Here is a 7,580-nt window from a genome sequence, read left to right as displayed (position 1 = left end):
TTCTGGCGTTAAACGCCCAGAATGGTGCCAGACTGGGCGTTAAACGCCCAACTGCTAGGCTTACTGGCGTTTAAACGCCAGCAGCTTCTTCCTCCAGGGTGTGCTGTTTTTCTTCCTGTTTTTCATTCTGTTTTTGCTTTTTTCATTGTTTTTGTGACTTCTTATGATCATCAACCTACAAAAAAGATAAAATAACAAAAGAAAATAGTTAACTATAAAACATTGGGTTGCCTCCCAACAAGCGCTTCTTTAATGTCATTAGCTTGACAGAGGACTCTCATGGAGCCTCAGAAATACTCAGAAACCGTGTTGGAACCTCCCAACACCAAACTTAGAGTTTGGTTGTGGCCTCCCAACACCAAACTTAGAGTTTGACTGTGGGGGCTCTACTTGGCTCTGTTTTGAGAGAAGCTCTTCATGCTTCCTCTCCATGATGATAGAGGGATGTCCTTGGGTCTTAAACACCAAGGATTCTTCATTCACTTGAATGATCAACTCTCCTCTATCAACATCAATCACAGTCATGATTGCTCCAAGGTATTTAGCAACTTGCTCTTCAGTGACATACTCATCCTCTTCAGAGGAAGAATACTCATCAGAGCTCATGAATGGCAGAAGTAAGTCCAAGGGAATCTCTATGGTCTCAGTTTGAGCCTCAGATTCCCAAGGTTCCTCATTGGGGAACTCATTGGAGGCCAGTGGACGTCCAGTGAGGCCTTCCTCAGTGGCATTCACTGCCTCTTCTTCCTCCCAGAATTTGGCCATATTTATGGCTTTGCACTCTCCTTTTGGATTTTCTTCAGTGTTACTTGGGAGAGTGCTTGGGGGAAGTTCAGTAATTTTCTTGCTCAGCTGACCCACTTGTCCTTCCAAATTCCTAATGGAGGATCTAGTTTCAGTCATGAAACTTTGAGTGGTTTTGATTAGATCAGAGACCATGGTTGCTAAGTCAGAAGTATTCTGCTTAGAACTCTCTGTCTGTTGCTGAGAAGATGATGGAAAAGGCTTGCCATTGCTAAACCTGTTTCTTCCACCATTATTATTGAAACCTTGTTGAGGTCTCTCTTGATTCTTCCATGAGAAATTTGGGTGATTTCTCCATGAAGAATTATAGGTGTTACCATAGGATTCTCCTAGGTAATTCACCTTTCCCATTGAAGGGTTCTCAGGATCATAGGCTTCTTCTTCAGATGAAGCATCCTTAGTACTGCTTGGTGCATTTTGCATTCCAGACAGACTTTGAGAAATCAAATTGACTTGTTGAGTCAATATTTTATTCTGAGCCAAAATGGCATTCAGAGTGTCAATTTCAAGAACTCCTTTCTTCTGACTAGTCCCATTGTTCACAGGATTTCTTTCAGAAGTGTACATGAATTGGTTATTTGCAACCATTTCAATCAGTTCTTGAGCCTCAGTAGGCGTCTTCTTCAGATGAAGAGATCCTCCAGCAGAGCTATCCAAAGACATCTTGGATAGTTCAGAGAGACCATCATAGAAAATACCTATGATGCTCCAATCAGAAAGCATGTCTGAAAGCATGTCTGAAGGACATCTTCTGATTAATTGTTTGTATCTTTCCCAAGCTTCATAGAGGGATTCTCCATCCTTCTGTCTGAAGGTTTGGACTTCCACTCTAAGCTTACTCCATCTTTGTGGTGGAAAGAACTTTGCCAAGAAGGCATTGACTAGCTTTTCCCAAGAGTCCAGGCTTTCTTTAGGTTGAGAATCCAACCATGTCCTAGCTCTGTCTCTTACAGCAAAAGGGAATAGCATCAGTCTGTAGACCTCAGGGTCAACCCCATTAGTCTTGACTGTGTCACAGATTTGCAAGAACTCAGCTAAAAACTGTTGAGGATCTTCCATTGGAAGTCCATGGAACTTGCAATTCTGTTGCATTAGAGAAACTAATTGAGGCTTAAGCTCAAAGTTGTTTGCTCCAATGGCAGGGATAGAGATGCTTCTCCCATAGAAATTGGGAGTAGGTGCAGTAAAGTCACCCAGCACCTTCCTTGCATTGTTGGCATTGTTGTTGTTTTCGGCTGCCATGGGTTCTTCCTCTTTGAAGAATTTGGTTAGGTCCTCTCAGGTTCAGGGTCAGCTTCAACAAGAATGCCTTTGTCTTTGTTCTTACTCATATGAAAGAGAAGAGAACAAGAAAATATGGAATCCTCTATGTCACAGTATAGAGATTCCTTGAGGTGTCAGAGGAAGAAAAATGGAAGACAGAAGTAGAAAATTCGAACTTATCAAAGAAGATGGAGTTCGAATTTTGCATTAAGGAATAGAGTTAGTCCAAAAATAGAAGGATGTGAGAAGAAGGGAAGTAATTTTCGAAAATTTAAGTAAAAGATTTTGAAAACATTTTGAAAAACACTTAATTGATTTTCGAAAATAAAAGTGGAAAAGAAATCAAGTGAAAAAGATTTTGAAATTAGAAATCAAAAAGATTTGATTGAAAACTATTTTGAAAAAGATGTGGTTTAAGAAGATATGATTGGTTTTAAAAAGATGTGATTGAAAAGATATGATTTGAAAACAATTTTAAAAAGATATGATTTGAAAGTAATTATAAAAGATATGATTTGAAAACAATTTGAAAAGATATGGTTTTAAAAATTAATGACTTGCCTAACAAGAAAAGATATGATTCAAACATAAAACCTTCCTCAACAGAAGAGGCAAAAAATGTGCAATCAAATCATTAATTGTTAGTAAGTATCTTTGAAAAAGGAAAGAAATTGATTTTGAAAACATTTGATTGAAAAGATATGATTTGAAAAAGATTTGATTTTGAAAAACTTTGAAAACTTGAAAAAAAAATTGATTTTGAAAACAAAATCTTCCCCCCTTGCCATCCTGGCGTTAAACGCCCAGAATGGTGCACATTCTGGCGTTTAACGCCCAAACTACTACCCTTTTGGGCGTTAAACGCCCAACCAGGCACCCTGGCTGGCGTTTAAACGCCAGTCTGTCTTCTTCACTGGGCATTTTCGAATGCCCAGCTTTTTCTGTATAATTCCTCTGCAGTATGTTCTGAATCTTCAATTCTCTGTATTATTAACTTGAAAAGACACAAATTAAAAATATTTTTGGATTTTTAATAATGAGGAATAATCAAAATGCAACTAAAATCAAATAACAATGCATGCAAGACACCAAACTTAGCAGTTTGTATACTATTGACACTAACAGAATGAGAATGCATATGAGAAACAACAAAACACTCAAGTCAATAGAATTCAAAGATCAAAATAAGGAAATCATCAAGAACAACTTGAAGATCAATGAGGACACATGCATGAATGCAATAAGAACAGAAACATGCAATTGACACTAAACTTAAGATGAGACTCTAGACTCAAACAAGAAATATTTTTGGATTTTATGATTTTGTAATTTTTTTGGTTTTTTTCGAAAAATAGGTGAAAAGAAAAATAAATGTATCAAAATTCTTAATGAGAATTCCAGGAATCATGCAATGTTAGTCTAAAGCTTTAGTCTAAAGGAATTAGACATGGCCGGCTAAGCTTCAGCAAGACATTGCATTCAAGAGCTAAATTGATGATGATCAATCAGCTTTGGTGATGATAAGAACATCACCTTGAAACACTAGAATTCATTCTTAAGAACTCTGAAGAAAAATAATACCTAATCTAAGCAACAAGATGAACCGTCAGTTGTCCATACACAAGAACAATCCCCGGCAACGGCGCCAAAAACTTGGTGCGCGAAATTGTGAACAATACTTTTTCACAACTCAAATAATCCCCGGTAATGGCTCCAAGAACTTGGTGGCTCAATACCATGGCATTACACAACTTCGCACAACTAACCAGCAAGTGCACTGGGTCGTCCAAGTAATACCTTACGTGAGTAAGGGTCGATCCCACGGAGATTGGTGGTATGAAGCAAGCTATGGTCATCTTGTAAATCTCAGTCAGGCAGACTCAAATGTATAATGGTGATGAACGAAAATAACATAAAAGATAAAGATAGGGATACTTATGTATATCATTAGTGTAAGAGCTTCAGACAAGCGTATGAAGATGCCTTCCCTTCCGTCTCTCTGCTTTCCTACTGTCTTCATCCAATCCTTCTTACTCCTTTCCATGGCAAGCTCGTGTAGGGTTTCACTGTTGTCAGCAGCTACCTCCCATCCGCGCAGTGAAAGCTAATGCACACACTCTGTCACAGTGCTGCCAATCACCGGTTTGGTTCCCTCCCCTACCGGAATAGAATAACTCTTTTGCGTCTGTCACTAACGCCCAGTAGGTTACAGGTTTGAAGCACGTCACAGTCATTCAATCATTGAATCCTACTCAGAATACCACAGACAAGGTTTAGACCTTCCGGATTCTCTTGAATGCCGCCATCAGGTCCTGCCTATACCACGAAGATTCCGAAGAATCCAAGAGATATTCACTAAGCCTCAAATGCTTGTAGAACAAGAATGGTTGTCAGTCACTTTGTTCATGGGTGAGAATGGTGATGGGCGTCAATCATCACCTTCATCAAGTTGAAGAACAAGTGATATCTTGGACAAAGAACAAGCGGAATTGAATGGAAGAACAATAGTAATTGCATTAATACTCGAGGTACAGCAGAGCTCCACACCTTAATCTATGGTGTGTAGAAACTCCACCGTTGAAAATACATAAGAACAAGGTCTAGGCATGGCCAAATGGCCAGCCTCCAAATGATCTAAGAACTAGATGTCCGAAGATTTTTAGATACAATAGTAAAAGGTCCTACTTATAGAAAACTAGTAGCCTAAGGTGTACAAAGGTGAGTAAATGACATAAAAATCCACTTCCGGGCCCACTTGGTGTGTGCTTGGGCTGAGCAATGAAGCATTTTTCGTGTAGAGACTCTTCTTGGCGTTTAACTCCAGCTTTTATGCCAGTTTGGGCGTTTAACTCCCAATTAGGTGCCAGTTCCGGCGTTTAACGCTGGGAATTCTGAGGGTGACTTTGAACGCCGGTTTGGGCCATCAAATCTTGGGCAAAGTATGGACTATCATATATTGCTGGAAAGCCCAGGATGTCTACTTTCCAACGCCGTTGAGAGCGCGCCAATTGGGCTTCTGTAGCTCCAGAAAATCCACTTCGAGTGCAGGGAGGTCAGAATCCAACAGCATCTGCAGTCCTTTTCAGTCTCTGAATCAGATTTTTGCTCAGGTCCCTCAATTTCAGCCAGAAAATACCTGAAATCACAGAAAAACACACAAACTCATAGTAAAGTCCAGAAAAGTGAATTTTAACTAAAAACTAATAAAAATATAATAAAAACTAACTAGATCATACTAAAAACATACTAAAAACAATGCCAAAAAGTATACAAATTATCCGCTCATCAGCCTGCCACGCCTTTGACACCAAGTGGCACGCCCAAGTGCTTGGACCTTTAACCTCCTTTCTGAAAACTTGTACTAGCGTGCCACACCTTGATGTTCAAGTGGCACGCCCATCTTAAGGTGACTTCTGCAAGCTTGGTGTGCCACACTTGGATCTTCAAGTGGCGCGCCCAAGTGATGGTTTAGAGCTGGCGTGCCACGCCTTCGATACCAAGTGGCACGCCCAAATGTTTGTGATGTCTTGGCGTGCCACGCCCCTTTTGTGGCCTTCAACGTTGCTTTCTGGAAAACAATACTGGCGTGCCATGCCCAGCTCCTGGCGTGCCATGCCCATGTAAACTTTGAGGATCCTTTCTGGAAATCATTACTGGCGTGCCATGCCCTCATACTTTCATGGCGTTTGTTCAAAGTGGCACGCCAGTTTCACACGCCCAGCTTTATTTTGTTGTTTTCTTCCCTTTTGTTGTTCTTTTCGCCTGAAATTCAGCACAAACCCATTTCAAAGCAATGTACCATAATATTCATCAATTAGTTCATGAATTGCAATGATCAATTAAGATTATGCTATTTTATGGTCCATTTTAGATAAGACAAAAGGGTAAATAATGCAACTCATCAAACTTCTCCTTAATTCAAATACATCCACAAAATAAATTTAACATTTTTCACCGAGAAAACAACTGCAGACATAAATTAAAACAAACACAAATTCAATAAACTATAAAATCCTAGTCGTTCTAGTGCACATCCCCTTATTACTCCACAAGTTTTTAGCAAAAAAGGTTTCGAGAAGGCGTCATTACGCAATATTCTCTCACTTCCATCCTAAAACTCTAACATAGGAAAAATAAGTCCAGCATACAATATAAATAATTCATTATATTTAAAGATAGAAAACAAACCTAAAATATGACTGTACTCTGAAAGAAGCGAACTCCAATTGATTTTTTAAAAATTAACACCGTCTTAATAAAAAAGACAACCTATTAAATTCACAAGGTGAAACTAATTCAAAAAATAATTTGTAGGAAATAAGTAAAACTCAACATTGCAGTTAATTAAATCCAAATTTTAATTTCACCAAATTAACAACAGACATAACAAAAATAAACGATATAAATTCAATGTAATTAAAATAAACCTGTTCATACCCTAGGTCAAGATGTCCGACCCGGAATATTCTACAGACAAAGCGAACGACCTCTTCAGGTCAGGACAAACCGACCTCTTCTCAAATAGCTCGGCCAAGTCATAGGGAAGCCCAATAAAGGGCCCAAATAGAGGAACACGACCCCAATCCAAAAGGCAGCACAAGCCTATAGAGATAAGGGCGGTTCCCATGAAAGATAAAAGATAAAGATAAAGATAAGATAACTAACTTATCTTATCTGCAAAGGTCACTCTACACCATTATAAATACACTGGAGCACCCAGGTATAACTCATACTCTGATTCTACTCAATACCTGCTTAATACCCTTGTTAACTTAAGCATCGGAGTCCCTTGCAGGTACCTCCCACCCTCTGGAGATGAAGGATCAGCACCATCACCAAGTCCAACAACTCAGACATAACAGCTCCGACCCACACAGAAGATCTCGTCCGAGATTGACCTACAGTTTCAGGTAACCCTCGGAACATTGGCGCCGTTGCCGGGGAACCCTGAAGTCATCCCATCACCATGGCGGACGACCATGACAACAACCACACCTCAGATTTAGAGGAAAGAACGCCGCACAAAAATGCGGATACCACACCAAAAGATACTTCTCAAATCAACAATAAGAAGAACTCCCCAAATGAGGGAGCTATGGATGCATTTCAAGACCGGTTAAAACAACTTGAGGAAGAAGCCCTATGCCAACGAGAGGCCGAGAAGGACCTACAAAGGGAAATAAGGCGACGCCGGGAATTGGAGAACAAACTTCTAAAACTTGAGGCCGATGTAAAGACCAAAGCCAGCCGATCTACTCTTGAAGATAGCAACCGCAAGGAGCAAGATCCATTCACCAAGGAGATCATGAAGAAAAAAATCCCAAAGGACTTTAAACTTCCAGACATGACCTTATACGACGGCACTACAGATCCTAGCCATCATATCAGCAACTTCAGAAGCAGAATGTATCTCACCGTCGTCTCAGATGCAGTTCGTTGCAAAGCCTTTCCAACAACTTTAACAAAAGCAGCAATTAGATTGTTCGACAACCTCCCTCCTAGGTCCATCTCAA

At 39.8% G+C, this 7,580-nt stretch overlaps 1 non-coding gene across 1 annotated transcript; it reads left to right on the top strand.

The window, feature by feature from the left end:
- Positions 1-1,533: 1,533 nt before the first annotated feature.
- Positions 1,534-1,641, top strand: LOC130958965 (small nucleolar RNA R71). The gene has a single exon (XR_009078063.1). It is a non-coding gene; the product is annotated as a small nucleolar RNA R71 (small nucleolar RNA).
- The last annotated feature ends 5,939 nt before the right edge of the window (positions 1,642-7,580 follow it).

The sequence above is a fragment of the Arachis stenosperma genome, chromosome 10 (assembly GCF_014773155.1).
Source record: "Arachis stenosperma cultivar V10309 chromosome 10, arast.V10309.gnm1.PFL2, whole genome shotgun sequence".
In the NCBI taxonomy this organism is placed as follows: Eukaryota; Viridiplantae; Streptophyta; class Magnoliopsida; order Fabales; family Fabaceae; genus Arachis; species Arachis stenosperma.
Note: the sequence above shows the minus strand (reverse complement) of the source record. Positions and strands in the feature narration are given on the sequence as shown.